The following is a 27,498-nucleotide window of genomic DNA, read 5'->3' as shown; positions in this document are numbered from 1 at the left end:
TCTGCTCAGCAGGGATCCTGCTTCCCTTCCTCTCTCTCTTTGCCTGCCTCTCTGCCTAGTTGTGATCTCTGTCAAATAAATAAATAAAATCTTTAAAAAAAAAAAAAAAAAAGAGAGATAAGGACATGTCATTTTCATTTATGGAATGTCCTGCTCCTGGCAGGATATCTAACACATGGTAGGAGCTCAATTAGTGGGTGTTGAATACATTAGTCGATTAGTACATAAAACTGGACTTAAGAACTTTCTGTGATAGTACTTTCTGTTCCAGTATAAAATCTATAGGTACAGACAATTCAGTCAGGGAAATGGTTTATTTGTATCCTTTGCGAATGACTGACATTAATCTCTTGTAAAAAGAGCTTGGCCTAACCACACACAATGAACATTTGTAATAAGGCATGTGATGTTTAGTGTGATTATGTGATTTCATTTGATCAAATTAGCCATATCTTCAGGAATTTTTTAAGGAGAATCAGAATAGCTTATCTATTTGCCTAAGCATAGTGAATCTGTAAGGATTTGGCTAAGACAACAAGTAACAACCATACTGCCTGCAGGGTACGGTATAAACTTATTGTTCAGGGACCTTCACAATCTCTCCCCAGCCTGCCTTTCTAACTTCTCCCAGCTGAGTATGGGTGGAAAGAGTAGTAATTGTGTTTTCGATCCAGAAACCTCACAGTTCAACTGCTGTACCAAAATATTCTGAGAATCTTGGGTTGGTTTATTTATTACTTTGGCCCTCAGTTTCCTCATCTGTAAAATGGGGAGAGAGGACCTCCCATGGTTGATTTGATGGTTTAAGTAAGATACTGCACAAGACTGTGCTTTTCCACGGGATAGCTTTGTCCTTGCAAATGCTTGTTTTTAGCTGCCAAAGAAAGCTACTGACAGTTGTTACGCTCACCTAGTTTCTCCGCTTTAGCCTAGAGGACTCTTTCTTCTCATTTCAGTCTATCCAGACGTTGTGCTCAGTAATTGTGAATCTCCTTCCCTTCCCTCTTGAATTGTGATTTCTAACTAAGTCTGGCCAGCAGAATCCAAGCAGTGATGGGGAAAGATGCAATGTAGATTACCGGATTTTCTGTAGCTCATTTCTGTTCTCATTGGAGAACAATGGGGTAGAAAGGACAGAGTAATGCCCCCACACATTTACTCACTAATTTCAATGTGCCATTTATTTTAATTATTCTCATAGTACTTCAAAGCATATTTTGTAAAATTAATAAAGTCTGAGTAATTTGAAACTTCTTCCAGTTAGCCTGCCAATGCATCTTTGCTGAGAAATGCAGTAAGTGGAATTCTGTGAGAATGATTTGATCTATGGTTCAGGGACAGAAGGATTACTGAGGAATTTTATATGTTCTTTGAGTGCCTTTCTATTTCAGGAGAAAAATAAGACAAACTCCATTTCATAGAAGCAAGTAGAATTATAACAGATGAATGCTTATGTAACAAAGAAGCGAATTTTTACTCTAAACCACATTCGTTATGTTTACAAATATTAAATACAGAATGCAAACAATTGAGAAAGCAAACTGCCACTGAACTCTAAGAAACTGACGCAGACATGTGATTGAAAATATTTCAAGTGTGTGAAGGCCTGTATTAATTTTTGCATGATTACATTTGCTTCCAGAGTTCCCTGTTGAGATTAGAGACTTATACCAGCATAATGTTATGGAAGACTGCTTCTGCACGATGCTCTGTGACGGAAGGTTTCAAGATTAAACCAGTTTGGTAAACCATGCATGCGTTCCCCTCTTGGAGATTCACAATGCATGTCTGCCTATTAAAACTTTAAGCACTCCAACAGTAAAGGTCCTGTTTAATTTTGTTTAACTCTGTCATTCCCACATTTCTTGATTGTGAAACCTTCTGAAAGGTAATCAGTATCACACATTACTAATTTTTAAGATGTTATTTATTTATTTGACACAGAGAGAGAGAGGCAGTGAAAGAGGGAATACAAGCAAGGGGAGTGTGAGAGGGAGAAGCAGGCTTCCTGCTCGAAGCCTGATGTGGGGCTCGATTGCAGATCCCCAGGCTCATGCCCTGAGCCGAAGGCAGACGCTTAACCGACTGAGCCACCCAGGTACCCCCATTACACATTACTATATTTTTTTAAAGACTTTATTTATTTATTTGACAGACAGAGATCACAAGTAGGCAGAGAGGCAGGCAGAGAGAGAGAGGAGAAAGCAGGCTCCCCAAGAAGCGGAGAGCCTGATGTGGGGCTTGATCGCAGGACCCTGGGACCAGGGAAAAGCCGAAGGCAGAGGCTTTAACCCCCTGAGCCACCCAGGCGCCCCCACACATTACTACTAAGAGCTAAAACCCAAGTGCCCTCTGGGAAATTCTGAATTATGTACATGGAATACATACAGTCACTTGCGCAGCTAATGCCCCGAGTGTCCTTTCCAGAAAGGACTTGCAACAGGATTTATGTAAATTTTTGCAGAAAGCATAAAGGAACATAGGTAAATGTTTACATAAAGCATAAAGCAACTAGCCATAAAGGGTTTGTTGTGCTGGTGGGATTTTTTGGTAACAGCTTTACTGAGATATAATTCACACACACAGCTCATGCCTCCAACGTGTATAATTCAGTACTTTGTGGCTATTCAGAGCTGTGCAACCATCACCACAGCTGATCTGAGAATATTTTCCTTACTTCACATCCTTCAGGACTTCATCATTTCATGTCCTTTGGTTGTCCCTGCCTGGTCTCCTTCCTTCCCCTCATCTCAGCCTTAAGTAACCACAAATGTACTTCCTAGTTCTAGAGATTTGTCTGTTTATATCAATGGAATCACATAATATGTGGCTTGTGTACTGGTTTCTTTCGCTCTGCACGCTGTTTTCAAGGTCCGCCCGTGCTGTGGCGTGTGTCAACACTTCATTCCTTCAGTAATAAGCGAAGTCAGGAAGATCGACAGAAGACCAGGAGCAGAAGAAAGTCAATGGAGGGAGAACTGCCTGCTTTCTACTGTGGGGGCCACGCAGAGCAGGCACCCTGGCTGGGTCAGAAGACACCCCGCGAGGGGAAGGGGTGCCATTATTCTTGTCTTTCTTCCTGATCGTCTCGTGCTTTGGGTTCCAAATCTTGGCACACATATTGAATTTGCTTCTTCTGCAAAATCAGCTTCCTGAACATCTTATGTGGCTCAACACCAACGCTGTGCTTTGACTTGCCGGGTTCAAGGCTAGCGCCTATTTCTCAAAATAAACTATCTCAAGTCAGAGATGCTCGTACTTGTTTCCTGCTTATTCCCTGACTCTAGGAGGGAATTTCCAGGGGGACTTGCATGGAGCTTCAGTTAATCCTTTAAAAATGTAAAAATAGTCAGGAGAGAGAACACGCTTCTCTCCTGAGACAGCTGCTAAGATCACTATAGGGATATTATATTTTGCAAAGTGTCTCACAGCAATTTTCAGTAATTAGCTCATGAGAGCTCTGGGGGTAAGAAGAGGCCTTTTTCTTAACAGAGCAGGTGAACTAGGACCTGGGCTCAGAATTTACCACCCCATCATACTGTCCCTAAGATGAGAAAATATGAGAGAAAAAAAAGGACGGAATTTTTTTTTTTTTTAAGATTTTATTTATTTATCAGAGAGGGAGAGGGGGAGAAAGAGCAAGCACAGGCAGACAGAATGGCAGGCAGAGACAGAGGGAGAAGCAGGCTCCCTGCCTAGCAAGGAGCCCGATGTGGGACTCGATCCCAGGACGCTGGGATCATGACCTGAGCCGAAGGCAGCTGCTTAACCAACTGAGCCACCCAGGCGTCCCAAGGACGGAATTTTAATCTTCCCTGAGCACCTGGGATTTAGGTAGATTTTATGCAGGTTGCTGCTATTTTCCCATACAGTGACTGTCACTCGCTTCTCATTGCCTGCTGCTCATTCCTGATGGTAGAGCATAGTGGCCCTTCTTTCAGCTTGTAGAGTTCAAGGATCCAAAATAACGATAGGGGACAGGTTGTGAAGGTCGTTCTGGCAGAGACTTATTATACGTCTGACTGGTCACTTCCCTGTAATGGTCTATACTTAGTCTGGGTTATGCTCAGGGGAATAGTGATTCTGAGGCACCGGGGCCATGGAACTTAGTAGTTTTTATTCATTCATTCATTCAGCCAACAGTCCTTTAATGCTTTCTAGACAATGAAGAACACAGTGCCTGCCCTCATGTAATGTATAATCTTGCTCAGGTACTAATAAATCATAGTTGTCTCTGAGGTGCTGGGTGGCTCAGTTGGTTAAGCATCTGCCTTCAGCTCAGGTCATGATCCTGGGGTCCTGGGATCGAGCCCCACAGTTCTCCCTCCCTCTCTGCCTGCTGCTCCCCCTGCTTATGCTCTCTCTCTGGGTCAAATAAATCAATAAAATCTTTTAAAAATTCATAGTTGTCTCATGTCTCTTGTGAATTCCAGGAAATAACCACAGATATCTCCAGTTAGCTCATTTCTGACCTGACCACTCTATAGAGACCCCAAAGGAGCAGGATGACACATTTACATGCCCCGTGCTAGCCACTCCTTTGTATGCTTTCCATGCTTTGTCCCTTCCATCTTCCTAGCAAGCCTGTAGGTAAGACTTTGTTAGGAACCCTTTGACCAAGAAGTTGAGGCTCAACATGTTTATTAAGAGACAAAACCAGAACTGATTCTAAGACTCTCTGACTCCAGATCCTATTCTTTGTGAATAAATCAGTGCTACTCCAAAAGACTGAGAAACTTTGGCATTGATCACAGGTTTGGGGGATGCCCAAGGAAATACTAACAGGTGACAACAAAGAGTGTGCTAAATTGAGCAATACTGACAGAGGGATTTTTTTTTTTTTAAAGATTTTATTTATTTGACAGACAGAGATCACAAGTAGGCAGAGGAGGCAGAGATAGAGAGGAGGAAGCAGGCTCCCTGCCGAGCAGAGAGCCCGATGCGGGACTCGATCCCAGGACCCTGAGATCATGACCTGAGCCGAAGGCAGCGGCTTAACCCACTGAGCCACCCAGGTTCCCTGACAGAGGGATTTTTGTGCCTTGAATCCTGTGGTGTGCTGGAAAGTATATGGGCTTTCATAAATCAGTGAGGATTAGATGAGTTTCAGTAATTGAAATTCCAAATATAGAGGCTTAAAAATAAAAACCACATTTACTTTACATGTAAAAGGTTGGCAAACCCCTTTGGTCTTCAGGGTAAGGGGCCCTTTCAGATTTCTACTTCTTTTTCCTTAGTGTCCAATATCTGCTAGAGGCTCCAGATATCACTAGGATAAAAGGCATCAGGATAAAAGAAGGTCTAAAAAGGATTGGCTTCTCCCCTTTGGGAAGACTGGTTAGCAGTTCTGCATAATATATTCACTTTCATCTCATTGGTCAGAACTTTGTCACATGGCCAATTGCTGCAAGGGAGAGTGGGAAATGTGGTCTTTTAGGGGGATGATGATGTGAATTAAGGTTCTGTTACGGAGGAGTTTGAATATTAGAAGATAACTAGCATTCCTTCTTTATTATAGAAGATATTATAGCATATCCTTCTTTATTATATGATAGAATCTTGGCTATAACCTATTAACTGAATTGATTATATATTTTCATTCATTCAACAAACATGGGTTGATGCCTATTGTACGTCAGGCATTGTGTTAAATGCTACGAATACAAAGACCAGTAAGACACAATTTGAACTGGACTTCATTAAGATTAAATATTTTGTGCATTAAAGAACACAGTTATGAAAGTGATTCCCAAGGAAAGGGAAATATTTTTTTGTAAATAATAATCAGATAAAGGAAAGGTATCAAAAATATACATACCAAATTTTTACAACTCCCTAATTAAGAGACTTAATGCCCAATTAAAAGTTGGGCAGAGGATCTGAATAGACATTTTTCCAAATAATTTATACAAGGGGCGCTGGGTAGCTCAGTTGGTTAAACGTCCAACTTTTGATTTCTACTTGCGTCATGATCTCAGGGTCATGAGATTGAGCCCTGTGTCAGGCTCCATACTCAGCACTGCTTGCAAAGATCCCTCTCTCTCTCTCTCCCTCTGCCCCTCCCCCTTCTCATGCTAAATAAATAAATAAATAAATACATAAAATTTTTAAAAAAGAAGTTATACAAATGACCAATAAGCACATAAAAAGTGTTCAACTCAAAACTATATCTAAATAGATAATGAAAGTACCCTATGAAAAGAACTAAAGAAGAACTCATTAATAATTTGGAAGAGGGGAGAAAAAGAATAATAAACACAAATTAAGTTTCCATCTTTGGGGCGCTTGTGTGGCTTAGTTGGTTGAATGAGAACTCTTGATCTCAGTTCAGGTCTTGATCTCTTAGTTGTGAGTTCAAGCTCCACATTGGGTTCCATACTGGGTGTAGGCATGGAGCCTACTTAAAAAAGAGTCTCCATCATTTTTGGCAATCTACAAAATGATCTTGAAATTTTTAATGATAATCTCTTAAATGGACAAAGAAATTTTTGAAAAGAAACATAAATTATTATGGAAAGAAGGGCTAAATCCAGAAATGGTTATAAGAAATTTCCTTTGGTGAGGTCAGGATGGTTTTTTTTTTTTTTTTAAAGAATCTTTTACTTTTTTTTTTTTTTTAAGATTTATTTATCTGAGAGAGAGAGTACACCTGCATGAGTGGGGGGAGGGGCAAATGGAGAGACTCTTCAAAAAGACTCCCCAAAGAAGCTGATAGAAGCTAATCTCATCATCCATGAGATCGCAACCTGAGCTGAATCCAAGAGTCAGGTGACTAACCTACTGAGCCACCCAGGTGCCTTTAGTGTTTTTAATTATATACCCTTCTGTACTTAAAGGAAAAGGGCAAAAAGCAAGTATATATTTAAAAAAACAACCTTCTAATAAGGCAGATTATATTCTGTATTAATCTGACTAATCTAATCTCTCTTAAAATGTATCAGTAAAAGTTTGAGTAAATCTAAAAAACCAAAAGTTTTAAGAAGAAATGACAAATAATTAAATATGAGGAAAAAGTCATCTAACCATAACACAAATATTCTTGGGTATTTCCAAAGCTTCAAAACTTGGTATCTTTCGGGGCAAATGGTAGCTCAGTTGGTTAAGTATGTGCCTTCAGCTTGGGCCCTAGTGTCAGAGTCCTGGGATCAAGCCCTGAGAGCTTCTCCCTCTCCTTCTGTGATTGTTCTTGCTCTCATTCTCTCTCAAATAAATAAATAAAATCTTTTGAAAATTGGTATCTTTTCAATATGAGTTAATACCACAATATTCTTGGTTTTCTAGTTATTTTTCTTGCCTAATTCTGAGTTGCTCTTGCCCTGTTTCCCAAATATAAAACTTATTTTTTGATAGATTTGTTTCACTTGGTCCACTGAAATCGGTAACATCTCTTGGTTACTTCAACCTGCTAAATTCTGTATGTTTCTAGAATCACAGAGATGGTCAGGCATCCCAGAAGCCTGAGACACATTCCAATCAGCCTTTCAACCCCATCACTCTTTCAAAACCTATCCCTTCAAGGAATACTGACCTTTGTATTTGCAGAATCAATGGCCAATTCTTGGCGCACTCTGTACTGCCACCTACCAACCCCAGCTCCCCACTTACTCATTCATTACCTTCACTCAGCTTTCAGGAACCCACTGTCTTGGTTTTCAGACTTGGCTCTTTGCTTCTTTCTGATCCTTTTTGTTTGTTCTACCTGTAAACATTGGGTGCCTTGGGGATCCCTCCTCAGATCTTCCCTCCTTTCTAGCTACACTCACCTACACTTCCCCTAATGATCCTAACCAAGTCTCATGGTTTTAAATGGCATCCGTCTGCTCATAACACTCAACATAATATCTCCAGCCCTCACCTCTATGAACTCCTGACTTGTGCTTCTAGCTGCCTATGAAGTGTCTTGACTTGGGTGATGAATAGTCATTTGAAATGTGACATGTTCCAGAACACTTTCCCTGCCAACTCTGATTGTTTTACAAGCTTTCCCAACCCAATAAATGGAAACTCTTTTCTTCCATTTGCCCAAGCCAAAGTACATGGACTTATGTTTGTTCCTCTCAGACCCTAGTTGGGATCTATCAGCAATTCTGTGGCTCTCCCTTTGGGTATATTAGAGAAGACCACTTCTCAACATTTCCACTAACACAATCAGTCAGCATTTCAGCCTGGATTATATACAATAAGTGTCTTCTTCTATTCTTGTACCTTTCCAAGTAATTCTCCACATAATAGCCATGGTGAGCCTCTTAAAACATACAGTGGATCATGTTATTCCCTTGCTCAGACCTTTCAATGGCTCCCATCTCAACCAAAGGAAAAGGCAGTCTTTTTTCCCTCAGGTGTGACTTTATCTGGCAAATGATACCATGCATCTCTTTCTCTGATCAAAGCTGGTTTTTCTCTGTCCTAGATGAATCCCCTTCCTACAGCTAGATATCTTGAAAACATAGGCCGCTGAATAGAGAAAGTATTAAGGGAGAATAAGTAGCTGAATCAGAATATCTCTATCTGCTAAAAACAAATAAAAAATAAAGAAAAAAAGATTAGTGTTGATGATGCCCTAGTAATGAATGTTTATATATATAACAAGTTATATATATAACAAACCATATCAGTTTATAAGTTCAGGTATTCCCAGATGTACTTTATCTTTCTGTATCTCAATTTATATGTAGAGCAGTGTAACCCCATAGAACTTTCTGAGAGGATGGAAATGCACTGTATTGGTATTGTCAAAGGTGGTAGCCATCTACCATGTTGAACAGCACAGACCCAGGGCTCCTATTCTTCCCAGAGGCTGAAAGCAGGATCAATGTTGGGCAAAGCCAGTCAAAGCAAGGATTTCTCAGACTCTCTGGGGGACCCTCCCTCCTCTCTTTATCCCCTCAGTTGCATGTAAGTTACAAGACTCCTTGAGAGTCTCTAGCTATAGCTGTCATTTGCTGAGATGCCTAAGTTCTTTTTTTGTCTCTGGTCATTGACCTCTCAGGTGACTATTACTTTCTTTTTCCTAGTCAGATCATAATATTATTTGTAACCTTTTGGTGTGTGTGTGTGTGTGTGTGTGTGTTAGGGTCGGGGCAGGGGAGAGGGGTAGTGATGGGTGAATATGCATTTGTTCTAATATTTGAGAATATTTAATTCTACTATGGAAATAGAAATGGGACGGTAATGCTCATAAAATGTGTTAAATATGGATAAGTACATTAGTAACTTTTGTGATATGTTAAATGTAGATTATGAGGGCTTGTTAAGTACTGAACACAGATAGGAAGGAAGGGAAGGACTAATTTTCCCACAGCGTCAAATGTACCTGGGGCACCAGACTCACCTAGTCTTCACAACATACTGAATACACAGGACACACATGCAATACTAGATATTCATGAGGTCTTCAATTACCCCACCCCATGGTGACATCCATTCAGGCCCCAAACACCCTCTGCCAGATAAAATCCACATCTGCTCATAAGCCAATCGGTGAGCCACAGCTCTGGCCAGGACCACATACCCCTCCATCTCCCTCCTATAAAACAAGTGTCTGTGCTGGTGCCAGGCATCTCTGTCCCTTGGATGTCTCTGTTCCCTTCTCGTCTTGGTCCCTGTAGCCACACCATCCGTGGGCAAGGTGGATAGGGTAGGGAGATGGGTGCCTGTGAGCTCTACCTCATCCAAGTTTTGGGTAATGTGATTTCCACCTTGCTCATACCCTTTCCTAAATATGTTAGCTATTGAATCACCTTCCCTTTGTTTCTTGCTGGGTATTTTAAATTGATTTAATAAACGGTGTTATTTGCACATCTGAATTGGGCTCCTGAGCCTTTCTGATACAGCGCCTCTGGGGCAGCTCGCCTGGTGATGTGCTTAGAGGCTACCGTGACATCAAGGCAATTTCCCCCACAACTTTAGAAGTCAATCAAAGACTTCCAAATACTCCCGAGTGACTCAGGGAGTAAGGCTGCCTTAGGCTTTCTCTGCCAGCTCAGACTCTACTTAGTCCCCTGCTGCTGTTCCACCATGCTGCTGTGGGAGAGCGTGATGGTGTCTGCCACTTCTAGGAATCCAACTACAGAGTGGGACACAGACCCTGATTGCTCACAGACCCCCAACCTTTTCCGGATCTCCTGTCTGATTCCTTCATGGAACACCCATCCGTGTCTGAATAGCTTCCCTCTGCATCCTCCCTCAGGTTGAAGGGTATCTCCTTTGGAAAGCAATTTTTTTTTTTTTTTCAAATCTGTTGATAATAGTATAAATCTTAAGCCTTTAGCTCTGAAGGAATTTGGTTTGATTCTGATAATTCAGGCTCTTGAAACTCAAAAATGCTTTATCACAAACTATTATCTCTGGTTTCACAAATCTATTTTGAAAGTCAGTGCATCTTTTCTATCCCTGCCTTTCTTTCACGGCATCCATACCTGAGGGCACACACCCCCTCCCAACACACATAGACACACACAGATACACATCCACAGACACACACCCCCATACAAACACACACACCTTGCACACAGCCTCATAGCTGCCTGAATGGGAGGAAGGGGAAGGGAGGAAATGGAATACTGGGGAAAGAAGAAGCATACATATTTCAAAATACCGTTTTCCCCCATTTGTGAAGGACCACGCATAGCTATAACTGGGGCTTTAGTAAAGGAAGTCCAGGGGATGTCTAACCTTAGGTTTCAGATGTTTTCTCCCTTTCTGTGTCTTGGTTCACTCTTCGGCTTGTCTTCGTGCAATGGGCAGTTTCATAACAACATTGTCAGTAGAGTACAAAGGAGCTATGATATGCGGTTCTGGAAATATCTTACTTACTTTGGGTTCTTTAAGGGAATGGAGATCACAGTTACTGATCACTTTCTGTATACTGGGTGCTGCTTCTCAAGAGTTCCCTTTTAAAATGTAAATTCCCTCTGGCAGGGAAAACCCCTTAAGCCCTCATTATCTAACCCCTAGAATTAACTTATTAGAATCATTTCCATCTGTCATAGCCAGCTGTGATCAAGGCCATGTGAGATGAGAGTTGGGCTGGTCGTACCAGGGTAGGCCTAGAATAAAGAGCCCTGAGAAGGAAGGACAGGGCAGGGGAAGTGGACTTCCAAATCAAAGTTTGCCAGCCCTACAAAATTTGAGCCACAGTACCCCTACACTAATTGATGTGCTAATTAAAATCCCCATAGATTCATTAAAGTAGTCCTGAGAAGAAAATTTGTGTTTTGCACTGAGGGTACTTAATAGTTTGGGTATAAATGTAAAGTCATGAAACTCATTGCTTAAAAAACTTCTCTCATTTGGCCTTTTTCTATCAGTCTAAATTATATAGAGTTGAAACATCATGTCAATGCTGAAGAATGCAAAAGATCATTAATTAGATGAGAGAAGGAGCCTAGGTCATATATGCAGGCTGGTTTGTGTTTTACAAATTATATAATACAGACTGATCACAAGTGGTCTTATCCACCCATAAATTAAGGTGACCTAGTCATACAATGGAATATTGCTCTGTGATAAAAAGGAAGGAATTATTGATGCATGCAACTCCATGGGTGAATTTCACAAAATTACTGAGTCAGGGACGCTTGGCTGGCTCAGTTGGAAGAGCTTGCGATGCTTGATCTTGGGGTTGTGAGTTCAAGACTCAGGTTGGATGTGATTAATTAGATTTAAAAAATCAAATTAAGGGGCACCTGGGTCGTTCAGTGGGTTAAGGCCTCTGCCTTCAGCTCAGGTCATGATCTCGAGTCCTGGGATCGAGCCACACATCAGGCTCTCTGCTCCGTGGGGAGCCTGCTTCCTCCTCTCTCTCCCTGCCCACCTATCTGCCTACTTGTGATCTCTGTCTGTCAAATAAAGAAATAAAAATCTTTAAAAAAAAAATAAATTAAAAAAAATTTACTGAGCAAAAGAAGCTAGACACAGAGTATGATTCCATTTATATGGTATTTTCAGATATGTGCATTTTACCAAATATAAATTTACCATATGTAAATACCACAGTGAAAAATAGTCCAAAAATATGTCTTGGTCTTCTATTGGGCTGTCTTTGCTTGGAACTGGCTGACTCCATGTTGACTAGAGGTCAGAAGTAACAGATGTATCTAGTGTAGGGCGGTCAGAGCAAATCAGACAGCGTGCAAACTAAAATACATCTGGGTTGCCTACATGTCACATTACTAATTACCTTACTATGTCACACTAGCTCTAAAATACAGACAATACAAATACATCCCATCCATACTGGTTTGGGTTTTTCATTTATCTGGATTTTTTAAAAGATCTTTTATTTATTTATTTGAAAGCAAGCAAGTGAGAGAGAGCACAAGCGGGAGGCAGAGGCAGAAAGAGAAAAAGAAGCCGATTCCTCGCTGAGCAGGGAACCCAACATGGGGTTTGATCCCAGGGCCCTGAAACCATGGCCGGAGCCAAAGGCAGATGCTTAACTGACTGAGTCACCCAAGCACCCTTCTAATTTTTTTTTTTAAGATTTTATTTTTAAGCAATCTCTACACCCAATGTGGGGCTCGAACTCAGAACCCTGAGATCAAGAGTCTCATGCTCCACCAAATGGGCCAGCCAGGTGCCCCTCAAATGCTATCTATCTCTTTATTTGAAAAGATTATATTTATTTATTTGATAGAGACAAAGTGCAAGCAAGGGGGAGCAACAGGCAGAGGGAGAGGGAGAAGCAGGCTCCCCACTGAGCAGGGAGCCTAATGTGGGGCTTGATCCCAGGACCCCAGAATCATGACCTGAGCTGAAGGCAGATGCTTAACCTACTGACCCACCCAGACACCCCTAGAATGCTTTTTTAATAGGAAATGTACAGGCCAAATGAATCCCTACTTCATTTAAACAATGTATTCAAATGGTTTACTCTTTTTATCCTACTGCCCCATGAGTTTATGAAAAATAAATTAAAAAATAAAGTAGTTCAGCTCTGGCCCTATACAGTATGTATGCCTATATTCTTTTCAATAAACAATAACTGATTAAAATGTTATAGAGAGATTGCTTCTTGGCCTTCTGGCTAAGATCAAGTGTAAAATATTATGGAGAATTTATTATGCTTCCCTTCACCCCTCATCTCTTCTATGCATACAGTGGTCTCTGGTACAAGAGTAGCTGCCTCTTTGAGTAAAGGATGTCTCCTGGAACACCAAGCTGAAGTAGTGTTTTTGTTTTTTTTTTAAAGGATTTTTTTTTTAAAGATTTTATTTATTTATTTGACAGACAGAGATCACAAGTAGGCAGAGAGGCAGGCAGAGGGCGGCGGGGGGGGGGGGGGGGGGGGGCGGAGCAGGCTCCCTGCTGAACAGAGCCCGATGCGGGGCTCGATCCCAGGACCCTGGGATCATGACCTGAGCAGAAAGCACTGCTTTTAACCCACTGAGCCACCCAGGCACCCCTGAAGTAGTGTTTTTAAGATAGAAATAATTCTGAAGGACTTATGGCACACTTTCTCAACCAAATATTTCTTCATTCTTTTTAAGAATAAGAGTCCTGATTATTTTCATTATTCGTCTGCTCCTGTTGTTTATTCCTTTCCTGAAGTCATAATCCTCTTTTTAAGACATCCCAGTTGGTTACTATGGAAATGATTATTTTGCTACAAACACGGAATTATGACTTATACAGTAGAGAATAAGCAGCAGAAGAAAATAAACTCTTGGAAAAGACTTAGCCCTGTTAAAGCCAAAATAAGACTGCAAACTGTGAAAACCCTAAGAGAACCTGTCCAAAGTTTTTCATGAGGCAATAAATTAACTTGACATTTTCTCAAATAATTATGAGATCCATAATTGAACACACTTATGGGCACTAATACCTGCATAAGTTACAGTCTATCCAAAGATTTGAACCTAAAGGTTCAAAGCAACCAGTGATTTAATATTAGTATTAATCATTTTTTTCCTGTCACACCCCCGAAGTATACTTACAACCCTACTTCAAACTCAGCCATTTAAATTCCTGTGCAGTCAAGAGGCACCTGGGCAGCACAGTGGGTTGAACATCCGACTCTTGATTTTGGCTCATGATCTCAGGGTTGTGAGTTCAAGCCTGGCACTCGTCAGTCTCCATGCTCAGGATGGAGTCTGCTTGAGATTCTCTCTCTCTCTCTCTCCCTCTGCCCCTCACCCCTAACTTTCTCTCTCTCTCTCTCAAATAGATAACTCTTTAAAAAAAAATTGTGTGTAGTCATATTTAACTTTTTAAAGATTTTATTTATTTATTTGAGAGAGAGAGTGAGCAAGAGAGAGAACACAAACAGACTGCCAGAGGCAGAGGAAGAAGCAGCTTCCTCACTGGGCAGGGAGCCCAATACTCGATACCAGGACCCAATGATCAAGACCTGAGCTGAAGGCAGATGCTTACCTGACTGAGCCACCCAGGCACCTCCAGTTTTGACTTTATATAATATCCAGCAATTAATTTAATGTTTTCGTTTGTTTTATTATACACATTCCTTTCCATATTCCTACATGATCTTAATATTTACTTTATTTATTTATTTTAGTAATTCCCATGCCCAATGTGGGGCTCAAATTCACAACCCAAGATCAAGAGTTGCATGTTCCACCCACTGAGTCAGCCAGGTGCACCTCTTTTCACAATTTCTACACTTGATCTTAGCCAAAAGGCTGAGAAGTGATTCACGATTTTTAAATTACATTTGAAAAACCACTTATTCTGGTTTCCTAGAGTGGAGTATGTATGTTGTATCAAATTGTTTTCACCATATAAATGAAACTGCTATAAATATGGTGATGGCAAGTCCTGAAAGAAATTCTCCACAATCCACTCTGAGAAGCTGGGGTTTAGGGCGACGAGTGTGACGATTTCCACGTGGCATAGTGTAGCTCTACACTACATAGTGTAGCTCATATATAGCTCTACATACACAGCCTCATGAAGTGTCTGGTAAATGGGCCCCTCTCATCATACACACTTACTTTAGGGCAGTCAGGGAAACCAGGACAAGAGAAAGTTCCATGAATTTCGGGGATGAAAGCAAACCTCCTCAAGCCTGATGTCTGGGGAAGCTAAGCAACTTGGCTCAGGCCTCGCCTGTGAAGAGAGCACTTTCAGAGACTGGCGGTCCCCTTTCCACATCATTCCTCCCACTGCACCAAACTGTGCTTTTCAAGGAAAGGAAAGACCCTGAGGGAACTCAGTATGTTTCTGACTTCATACAGTTTGTCAATTTTTGTGTACTCTGTCTTCCAAAAATGATTTCAAGCAGATTATATAGAGACATGAAATACAGTAGAACAATGCCAAAATAAAAAAGCTAATCAGGTCAAATACAAAGTGTGAGGGAAAGTTACTCCCAAAAGGTGAACTTGCGGGTCATCTGGAGTTGGAAAGATGTTGACGCCAGTCTTGTGCTGAGCTTCTTCAAGGCCAGAGGAGAGAGGGAATAAACACCAGCACATGATAAACCAGTTGCCTGAGAGAAGAAGAGTAATGTCACTGAACCCATGTCTTAGTGGCCCTCAAACTCCAAGATACTGCCAAGCCACACTGCCATTCCAGCCACATAGCTGTTAGGCTTCCTCGTGGTGACAAGCACGGTCACTGACTCCACTGTGATGACTGCCCCCAGGTGGGAAATCATACAAGTAAGACAGAAGTACTTGTATTCTACCAAATTTGATTTGATTTTTTTCATTTTTATTTTTTTTTTAAATAAAATGGGGAGAGGTAAGACAGATGTATTTGTATTCTACCCAAATTTGATTTGATTTTTTTCATTTTTATTTTTTTTAAAACTTTATTTATTTATTTGATAGAGAGAAAGAGTGAGAGAGAGCATGAGTGGGGAGCTGGTCAGAGGGAGAAGCAGACTCCCCATAGAGCTGGGGAACACCCCCCCCCCCCATCGTGGGACTCAATCCCAGAACTCCAGAATCATGACCTGAGCAAAAGGCAGGCAGTCACTTAACCAACTGAGACTCCCAGGCACCCTGGAATTTGATTTTAAATCTTCTCTGATTAGAGATATAATTTATAATACAGTCTTATTGAAGAAAATGGGCAAAGAATAAAAAAGAAATAGGGTGCTTGGGTGGCTCAGTGGGTTAAGCCTCTCCCTTCAGCTCAGGTCATGATCTCAGGGTCCTGGCATGGAGGCCCGCACCCGGCTCTCTGCTCAGTGGGGAACCTGTTTCCCCCCTCTCCCTCTGCCTGCTGCTCTGCCTACTTGTGATCTCTGCCAGTCAAATAAATAAATAAAATCTTTTTTTTAAAAAAAGGGAAAGAAATGTCACCATAGATCTACTGCTATAGGATTTTTTCAACCTTTAGATGTATTTATTTACATAGATAAGGTTTTGTATGTATGTGTGTCTATACACATGTACACACATTTCTGTACATCCATATGTCTGTGTATATATACATACACATATATGTGTATGTGCATATGTATGTTTATATACTCCATACGCATATGTGGAAATCACAGACAAAGCAAATGGGAAAGAAGCAAGCTGAACAGATTCTCTGAGGCCCTGAAGTGTAACTGCTAGGGTTTTGAAAGAGTCTCTTTGGCGTCTCGGGGGCAGAAAGGGAATCTGGTAAAAGAAATCGTCATGTTAGTCTCTCCATTTTCCTAAGACTCACATCCCAGGAACATTCCATAGTTCTCTGTATCTGGGTCATACACACTTCTTGTTGAGTTTAACAAAATTATATGTGTTTTACTTTTTAAATTATTTTAAAAATTATTTATTTATTCATTTAAGTAATCTCCACCCCCAACGTGGGGCTCAAGAGCTGCCCCCGCTCCTCCCACTGAGCCAGCCAGTCACCCCGTGTGGTTTTTTTTTAATCATTGTGAATATTTATTCTATTAGATATTCCCCTTGCCATTTCTAATATCTATAAATTTTTATACTTTTCTTTTGCATCTCAAGGCTTAACTAAATTCTCTTTTAACTGTAAGATTTTTTTTTTCTTGCAGAGTTTTCTCAGAATGAACTATTTCCTGAAAATAATGATGCTTTTGCTAGTTGGTCAACTGACAAGTTTTGGAAATTCACTTATTTCTACTGATTATCTCTCTAAATATGAACTGTATGCCAACACTATTTTTCTCATCATTCAACTTTGTGAACCATAGTTTTCTCATCTTTAATTATTATTTTTAATATCCTTTAATGAATGCCTATCTGTGACCATTGGTAGGATTACAGAAAAGGTAAGAAGCCAACAAGAAAAATAAAGAAAATTTATTTTTTCCACTCATTCTTGCTTTCCTGGTCACATGCTTTTCTCTTTCCCCTTTCTCTGGATCAGTCTTATATCTGCATTTCAGAAGGGTAACCAACGGGCATGGCAGATGACAAATGGGAGCCTACGAAGCAGCTAAATCTTCCTAAATTGCATAATGTTTTCCAGTTCACCAGGGACCCTATAATGACATATAGAAATAACCCACAATTTTAAATAACACCTACTTTCCTTTAAATTATGTAAGACACATATCTGATGCAAAAAATCAAGGACATTAATAAGCACAAATAAAAAATCCAAATTAATCATAATGGTCGCATCCCAAAGTAATTGTATCTTACCTTGGATTTCCCCAGAAGGAGTCTTAGACAAGAGCTCATGGGCAGAGCCGGCATTTCTCTTGGGAAGTAATCCCAGGGAATGAGACTGGAGGACTGGAGAGAGGGAAACTGTAAGAAAAGGAAAGGCAACTCAAAGGAGTGTTATCAACCTGTTCACCACTGTGGGTGAGTAGGACTCCATCTCCCTGGGTACCTCTTAAGGAGCTGACACAGAGACTATGCTCAGACTGTCCACTTGAGAGACGGAAGAAGTGAGTGGTATTCAGTGGTGTGTTGGAGCCTGCTTGTCCCAGCTTGGTACAGCCTATTGTACACATCTCTTGCCAACTTTACGTTCAGTAACGTTGGGCCAGTGTCTTGAAATCAACTGTGGTGGGAAACATTAACATTATGGAAATTGGTGAATACTACACATCAGGGTTCTTTTCATCAGAGAGCTGGATGTTAAACACTGGCCAGCGTACCGTTTGAAATACGTATCCCCCTTTGGACGAGGGTCACCGCGTGGGGCATTAACTCCCTCATTCTTCGGAATCTGCAGAGACCTCCGAGGGCTGAGAGGGTCTCTGCAGACAACTGACCAGGTGGAGAAGACCTCTCAGCAGCAGCAAGGTGCCAGCAGGGGACACCTCCTCATGTGGCTTCACCAGCAAGGACTGAAGTGAAAGGCTGGTTGCGGGGGAGGAGGGTGGGGTGGTCCAGGCAAAACAAGTACCTAATCCAAGCACCATTTGTGTTTAGACAGTTGTTCTTCCAAGTCTGCGTGCACTTCCACATGCAACTCACTCGCCATGCCACCCTACCCTGTGTCCCTAGCTTTCACTCACTTGACAACGTGGAGTCTAGAAGAACACCACATTGAGGCGACACAGACAATAGATAGTGAACATGTCCCATGTTTACCAGTGTGACTTCACAAGCGGTTGTAGATGATGAGATAGACCATGAGGTATTTCACGAATCTCCCAATGTGGCACATCTAGGCTGTTTCCAATCCCATGCTATTATAAATAGGGATATGTTGTATATATTTTACATATATATATATTTTTTTAAGATTTTATTTTAGAGAGCACAATAAGCAGAGTGGCAGGCAGAGGGAGAGAGAGAGAAGCAGGCTCTCCAATGAGCAGGGAGCCCGATGCGGGGCTCCATCCTAGGACCTTGGAATCATGACCTAAGCGGAAGGCAGCCCTTTGAACAGCTGAGGCACCCACGCACCCCTACATATATCTTTACACACATTTTTGATAAATTCCTTTAAGAGCAATTACTTGGTCAGAGGACATGCATAGTTTTCAGACCTTTTACAATATTGCTTTGCCCATAACAGGAGTATCCACAAAGACTATACCTTAGGATCTTTTGAAATCTTTTCTTTGTCTATAATTCTTTTGTTTGTTTAATTGTTTAAGTGATATCTACACCCAGTGTGGGTTTCCAAACACACAACCCTGAGATCAAGAGTTGCACGCTTTTCCGACTCAGGCAGCCACATACCCCATTATTCTATAATTTTCTTAATCTAATATGGGAGTATCAATGATTCTTGTAGAATTAGCATAAATCACTATAAGTGAAAAGATAGATTCCTTATTCACTCTACATCTAATTGTCCTGAATAGTACGTACTTTTGAAAACAAAACACGGTCATTTTACTTTAAGAGCTATCTCTATATAAATATTATTTGTCCATACTTATAATTCATAGGGACAAACTTGCAGCAATCTAAAGACTGATTTTTTTTGGATTTTAACACTTAAGTAAGACATTCCTCTAATTGCCATTAATCGCCCATCTTTTTTTTTTTTTTAAGATTTTATTTATTTGACAGAGAGAGATCACAAGTAGGCAGAGAGGCAGGCAGAGAGGAGGAAGCAGGCTCCCTGCTGAGCAGAGAGCCCAATGCAGGGCTCGATCCCAGGACCCTGAGATCATGACCTGAGCCGAAGGCAGCGGCTTAACCCATTGAGCCACCCAGGCGCCCCAAATCGCCCATCTTAATAATATTATTCTAGCATGTCTTTAGACTTAAGAAGGCTTTTTTTCTATAAATCCACCCTACATAGCTATTTTATTTGGAAGAAAGCATAATACAGATGACAAATGACTCATTGTTCCTGGAGCAAAGTAACATCATTCTGGAACAAAAGGAAAAAAAGAAAAATAGTAACAAACATTGTTGTAATATTTTTGAATTTGAATTTGATTCTTCAACATTGTCCTAACTTTCTGTTTTATTCCATTTATCCAGTCATATCTTTAACGACAAAAAGAGGATGTCTGAAATCTTACATATGGGCTCAGATATTTAACAACTTAAGACATTGTGACTGCATTCAATTATATCGTTCTGTAAGAGATTAGAAAATACAAAATTACCATAATGATGTCCACATAGGGATTTCTGAAAAGTTTCAAATTCCACATCCAACAAAAGGTTTACTGATTGCCTTCTCTGTGCTGGTTTCCAGAGATAATGCAGTAAACGGGACGCTGTCCCTGACCTCATAGAGCTTGCGATTAAAAAACAGACTCCAATGGAAATAATAAGAAGCAAACACCCAAACTTCTAAGTGGTTCTCCCCACTTCCGTGATAACTGCCCCCCCCCCCCCCCCCCGTCCCCCAACCCCTTCTCTCCTCCCCCAGCCTCCACAGCTTTCTCAGATGTTAAACATCCTCTCTGGGGTCATTTCCTTTTTGACCAGTAAAGGGCCTGGTACTGGCCTGACTCTTAAGGAAAAGCTCCAAAATGTGATTTGCCAGATTGCATCACAATTGAAACACATCCATTTTTTTAACAGCAGAAAACAAAGAAGCATGAATAACAAACGTGCTCATTTTAATTGATATCAACTGTATTCTTAGTCTCTCTCCAGGTGGTTAGCATCTACCCCTTTTCAAACATATACATGGAAATCCTCTGAAAAGCTCAGCTATTGGCATAACAGGACTGTTGTCAGTGACCCTGGACGCAAGGCGTGGGCAGAGGCTTCCAGAGCCAGCTGGTCCCAAGTAAGACCGAGTGGAGGGAGCCACGGAGAGGGGGCCTGCACCCCTCGGCATCCGGCCTCTCCCACTGGGTCACCCTTTTTGTATCAAAAGGTTTTCAGGGTGCCTGGGTGGCTCAGTGGGTTAAGCCGCTGCCTTCAGCTCAGGTCATGATCTCAGGGTCCTGGGATCAAGCACCGCATCTCATTGCCTCGCCTCTGCTCAGCAGGGAGCCTGCTTCCTCCTCTCTCTCTCTCTCTCTCTCTGCCTGCCTCTCTGCCTACTTGTGATCTCTCTCTGTCAAATAAATAAATTTTTAAAAAATCTTAAAAAAAAAAAAAAGGTTTTCAGGGGGCACCTGGGTGGCTCAGTGTTAAAGCCTCTGCCTTCGGCTCAGATCATGATCCCGGGGTCCTGGGATCGAGCCCCACATCGGGCTCTCTGCTCGGCAGGGAGCCTGCTTCCTTCTCTCTCTGCCTGCCTCTCTGCATACTCGTGATCTCTGTCTGTCAAATAAATAAAAAATAAAATCTTTAAAAAAAAAAAAAGGTTTTCAGTAACCGATCTTATATTATTGCCCAGCAAGTATTAAAATGTGAATTTGAGCAGGAAACAAAGCTTTAAGTCAGAGGGACTGGGCTCAATAAGTAATTTCAGGAGATGGATGCGGGCATCAGGATACAGCAGAAAAAGCCTAGATTTTGAATGACAAAACACAGCTGAGCTCAGATGCTTTCTGAGTGTCAGTTTCCTCAAGTACCAAATGTGAATTAAGGCATCAATTTAATAAGAACACCTATGTTTTCTCTGTAGAATGGGAATTAGGTACGATAATGTCTGAAAAATACAGGGACCACTAGAAGTACTCAGAGGATTTTGGCTATTGTTACGTCTTTGAACTCAGATGGAAGAAGTTGTTGTGAAAATAAGGAAGGGCCCTTCCTCAGTCCTTTTCCCTTTCTGTAAAATGGGATACAACAGGGTTCTTAGCCGGACCCGAACTCCAATAACCTGGAATATGAGTGGGAAAACTGGGAGGGAGGGTGAGAAGGGCAAACCAATTTTTTTAACTTCAAGTTTATTTTTAGAGAGTAAAGCCACAGTTCTTAAACTTTAGTTTGCATTAGAATCACTCAGAAAACTCTCCCCCTTCTATGTTAATTCATCCAGCACGTATTAACTGTGAATATACTGTGAGCCACAGAAAACTATTTTCTCAGGAAACTCGCTTTTAAAATTCGAAGTCTGGGGCCAATCCCTAAGAAATTCTGAGTCAGATCTCGGGCAGGTCCCAGAGAATCTGCATTTTTAAAAAGCACCCTCGTCATTCTAGTCTGGGAACAGCTATGGGCAAACCCAGGGGAAAAATGGGGCCTGAGAAAGTGTGCCTAGATTTCCATGCTGAGAATACACTGTTTAGGGGAAGTCCCCTTAATGGGCCTTTTGGTGATTCCAGGAAAAAGCAAACCTCCTTTTCAGAAGTGGAAAGACAAAGCTAAATTGAAGAGCAAAGTAAAATAAAAGGCCATTTCATTGTGAGATGAAATCTTGGCAGATTGTTTCTTTCAGGAAATGCTCCTTTGTTCTTAATATAGATCTAGACCACTTTGAATCTGGACATAATTTTGCTTCCCAAAGAGCTACTAGTTACACTAGGAGAGCTGGAGCGGAGGTGGGCAAGAGATGAAGCAGGACGAAGCAGCTCTAGATTTTCTTTGCAGCTATAAAGCCAGCAAGGAGATGGGACTGGGAGTATCAAAGCCCAAAGTCTTTGGTGTAATACATGCCTCCCGTTGGTGCTATTTTAGACTAAACTGAAAGAAAACTTCAACTACCTCCATTTTTGTGAAGTAGTCTCCAAGCTCCGTGTGGGGCTCGAACTCATGACCCCAAGATCAAGAGTTGTGTAGTCTACTGACTGAGCCAGTTAGGTACCCCTCAACTTTCTAATTGATTAGGTTCTTTCCAGCTTATCTCTTATCTCAGGCAAAAGACCCTTCAGGCAAAGCATTCCCTGATAGGAACCAACACTTCCTCCTCAAGCAATAGGGACTGCCCTGAGCCAGCAAGACCCTGTGACTGACACTAAGACAATGATGGCCATGACCATCCCTGCTCACCTGCACTACCCACCCACCTTTGCCCCACATTTTCCTTATATAAACCGGTAAATATTTGGGGGTATTTTGGAGATAGTCTTTGAGATGCTAATCCACTGTCTGCCATGTTGGTCTCACTGAAATTCTTTTATTTTTTTAATTCCTGTACTTTATTTTTTTAAATTAACATATGATCTATTATTTGTTTCAGGGGTATGGGTCTGTGATTCATCAGTCTTACACAATTCACAGCACTCACCATAGCACATACCCTCCCCAATGTCCATCACCGGGCAGCCCCATCCCTCCCACCCCCCTCCCCTCCAGCAACCCTCAGTTTGTTTCCTGAGATTAAGAGTCTCTTATGTTTGTCTCCCTCTCCGGTTTCGTCTTGTTTCATTTCCACGATCACCCGGTTCTCTACCTTTGGATTCTTTCACCAGCAAGTGGCAGAATCGGGTCTGTTCAGGCCCCCGAAAGCCAGATACTCGCGTACCCTTCTGCCCAGGCTACAACATGAGGGAATTTACCAACACTCCTTCTGAGCACCTGACAGGATTTGCTTTGGACCTAGAAAGATCTGACTGTTTAATTCCTCCTGAGGGGACTCCTGAAGGTTTGCCCCCCCTTCTCCCTATAGAAAATCCTTTTTTATTTTGGAGTTGCTAAGTACGAATGTTTAATAATACTCTTAAAGAGCTTATGCAAGCAGTTTGAACTCTAAAATATTATAAAAGAAATTCTGCTCTTTCCAGCTAAAAACATTGGCTTCACTAGAAATCTAAGTAGAAACTGCCCAATCAGTTTTGATGAAAATGAGAATTGTTTATAGTTAGCAATTACTTTTTTGGCATCCATACAGCAATCTGTTTGCACTCTTGAAGCAAGCTCAAAACCCTCATCATCTTATTTAACTTAATAAAAAAAATTTCCATTACAGATATAGTACCTGCTCCTAATGAAAATTTAGAAAATAACATAAAGATAAAGAGAAGGAAAAAAAATCACCGATAATCCCACAAATACATTGGGATATATTTCTCTTTCACTGTGTACATTTTTACATAGCTGCAATTACACGTTCTATATAAAATTGCATATGTTGGTTTCTTAAAAATTTGTTTTTAAAATATCTGCTAACTATGAAGCAGGAAAAATATATCACTTAGTTTACTGAGGATACTATCCCTTACCCCTTAATATTATTTCCTTATAATTCTTTTCCATACTCTTTTTTTTTTTTTTTTTTTTTGAGAGAGAGAGAGAATACCAAGCAGGCTCTATGCTGAGCGCAGAGCTTGACCTTGGGCTCGATCCCATGACCCCGAGATCACAACCTGAGCCAAAATCAAGAGTCAGAGGTCTAGGGGCGCCTGGGTGGCTCGGTGGGTTAAGCCGCTGCCTTCGGCTCGGGTCGTGATCCCAGCGTCCTGGGATCGAGCCCCGCATCGAGCCCCGCATCGGGCTCTCTGCTCAGCAGGGAGCCTGCTTCCCTCTCTCTCTGCCTGCCTCTCCATCTACTTGTGATTTCTCTCTGTCAAATAAATAAATAAAATCTTAAAAAAAAAAAAAAGAGTCAGAGGTCTAACCGACTGAGCCACCCAGGGGCCCTGCCATACCTTTCTTTTTTTTTAAAGTATAATTGCAATTAGTTTGAATTAAAGATTTCTTAACACAGAAACGTTCACAGATCCTGTAAGAAAGGGGGTTGGAAGAGACTCAGATCAAATCTGTTACTTGGTGGCCTAGTAGTCTTTCCCAATCAAACCTCACTGACTCAGGACTCTCAGTGTAAATTTTAAAAGTACAGAAACTCATCATTCATGTTCTAAGGCAGGAAAAAAAAAATAGGGCCACTATGTTGCACTATGTCATTCTGGTTTGGTGCGGGGAAAGCATTTTTTTTTTTTAAGATTTTATTTACTTATTTGATAGACAGAGATCACAAGTAGGCAGAGAGGCAGGCAGAGAGAAAGGAGGAAGCAGGCTCCCTAATGAGCAGAGAGCCCAATGCGGGGCTCAATCCCAGGACCCTGAGACCATGACCTGAGCTGAAGGCAGAACCTTTAACCCAGTGAGTCACCCGGGTGCACATTTTAAAAGTGCATTTTAGAAGTAATTCTCCTGGTTCAGTTTCTTAAGAGAATGCCCTGTATAGCCATTGCTCACCAGTCCTTGAAGAGAACCTATTCATTACCGTTGCCAGTGGCCATGATACATGCAAAAGATTTCTGAATCTGAAGGATATAGCTCAACAAGCCCATTTCCTGGCACTGGGAAGTGGAAAGAGGAGCCACAGCAGAGGCTGTGTGAAAGAAAGTACAATAGGGCCAAGCTTGGCCCCTTGAATCACACCCCCAACTGGCGCTCTTCATTCCAGGTCCTGACCTGAGTAGACAAGGGATCCTTAGGCCTTTTAGCTACAACTTCCTCTTTCTGGAGTTCTTAACTTTCATCTCTACTGTGGTCATGGGAATATATTTTCTAGAATTTTCTCAAGTGGGATACAGGGATTCTTCATGTTCTGAGATGTCACATATTTGAGAATGACACACAGAATTTCATGTATATATATGTATATGTCTACACATACATATATATACATGAAATTCTTGTGTCATGATGCTTTTCCTTTTTTTTTTTCCTTAAATATTTTATTTATTTATTTGACAGAGAGAGAGATCACAAGTAGGCAGAGAGGCAGGCAGAGAGAAAGCGTAAGCAGAGCAGAGAGCCCAATGTGGGGCTCGATCCCATGACCCTAAGATCATGACCTGAGCTGAAGACAGAGGCCCCAACCCACTAAGCCACCCAGATGCCCCCATGATCCTTTTCCTAAAGTCTGTAGACACATTTTCCTTGTCTTCTAGAATTACTATGACAGGAGTCAAGTCTGAGGTAAGCCTGATTTGTATCTTTTTCTAGGTAACCTTTTGTTCTGCTTGAGTTGTTCTTTAATATTAATTTAATAATTTTTCTAGAATATGTATAATGGAGATACTATTTTGGTAACCACCCCCCAGATATATTTCCCCTCTGCGTCACCTGGTTTGTTTTTTTCCTCCTTTCTCCCGCAGCCCTTCCACCACAGCTGGGCGGCAGAACCTATCGTCCAGGGATGGAGAGGTCAGGATTAAAGAAGTTTCTAGAGTACAGGAGGAGATGGTATTGGCAGAAACAAGTGGGTCTTGACTAATTTTAAAGAATGTAGGGGAAGCTGCTCCAGGACCTGGAGGTGGAGGCTGACGCAGAAACAGAGGCTCAGAGTGCTCTCCCCCAAACACCTGCGCAGCTCACTTCCTCACTCAGCTCAACACGTCACCTTGTCAGGGAAGCCTGCCCTGATCTGTCTGTCCTCACTCCCACCTCCTGCCCCCGCATTCCCGTCCCCCTTACCCTGTTCTGACTTTCCCTATAGCACTTCCCCCACCTGCCACAGGAAATGTGTCCCATCTATGCTATCATCCAAACCCTCAACCCTAGACCCACCTCCTGAGTCTTTGTTACTCTGAATGGATGGAACACATGAAAACCTTGAGATTTCCCTGTTCCCTTCTAGCAGTTTCTTGTGGGGGCCACCCCTCCCAAGGTGCCCTGTCACTCTCATCTCTCTCTTACTCCTCCTGAGTTGTTTTCTCAGAGTCTCTAAATGGACACAAAACTGATACATTGTCCACAAGAGCTTACTTATTTTCGCTCACTCCTGTGTGGCTAGCTTCTAGCACACTTCCTGGTGCGGCACACAGTAGGCATAGAATAAAGAACACTCTGGTAAATATATGACTATATTTCACGGACAAGCTTAGGAGAGTTAGTTCACAAATGGGCTACTTTAAGAGGAGAGGCCAACCACGTTCTGAGAGATCCACAAAGCCATGGTGGTGTAATGGGAGAGAGTTCCCTCTTTTCCTGCTTGGCCCAGGACTTGTATTTGTAGGCTAGGTGGTGCTGGAGGTCTGAGCGCATTTCTACCTAGAGCAACAAGCTCGTTTTCTAGAAGCAAGAACTGGGAAGACCTGCCAGATTCTGACAGTCCTTGTTTTCAGGATTGTGAACTTCAACAGGAAAGTGGGCAACACTATTTCAGGGTTAAAACCTAGATTTGCCATTTCAAACTGGTCATATGGTCATACTTTTAATGTTATATAATGAACACTTCACAGAGAATGCAAAGGTAAACTATCGGCAGCTCAATTCATTGCCCAAAGGGCAGGTGAGAGGCTGCAGGTCTACGTTATGTCCGTCCTACAGATTATCTTCAAAGAGTATTTTTAGTTATTGCTTCCAAGTATGTATAAATACTTTTTACTAATATACTGGCCACATTCACTATTCTCATTTGCTGTATGCTAGTGAGTTTTTATACTGTTTTAAAGAAAAAAAGGCTGACTGATTAAAACATTTGGATACAGATTGTCCATAGGCTTTATCTATTTATAAAACACAAGAGGTGAAGATTAAAAGAAAAGTAACATCAAACCCCACAGAAACAAGTAAAATGTACTTAATTGATTTTTTGGCAGTTTATTGATGCTGCGACTTTTTTTTCCCCCTTGAAAATATAGAAAATTTCCCTTTTATCTTCTCTAAAGCTTGCCAAAATAAAGGAGTGACTGCATAATTAATATCCAGGTATTTTTGTGATATTTTGATAATGGGCTCCCCCTCTTCTAATCTCATTTTATATTTCAGACCACACACTCTCAGTTTGTTGATAATGCATTTGGTTGCAGCTGGGGGTATTTCCAGGTCTAAAGCCAGGTTCACATTTTTGCTTTGAAGAGACAGAAATTCCAAACAAATACAGATGGTCAGACCATAAACTTAA

At 41.4% G+C, this 27,498-nt stretch overlaps 1 long non-coding RNA gene across 1 annotated transcript in view; it reads left to right on the top strand.

Annotated features, from left to right (window-relative positions):
- LOC309845356 overlaps positions 1–17,235 on the top strand; it is a 40,565-nt gene extending 23,330 nt beyond the window's left edge. The window contains exon 4 of the long non-coding RNA XR_014301229.1: positions 16,964–17,235. This is a non-coding gene — a long non-coding RNA (uncharacterized lncRNA). The remainder of the gene's footprint in view (positions 1–16,963) is intronic.
- The last annotated feature ends 10,263 nt before the right edge of the window (positions 17,236–27,498 follow it).

Source organism: Mustela nivalis, assembly GCF_964662115.1.
Source record: "Mustela nivalis genome assembly, chromosome: 12".
NCBI classification, from domain to species: Eukaryota; Metazoa; Chordata; class Mammalia; order Carnivora; family Mustelidae; genus Mustela; species Mustela nivalis.
Note: the sequence above shows the minus strand (reverse complement) of the source record. Positions and strands in the feature narration are given on the sequence as shown.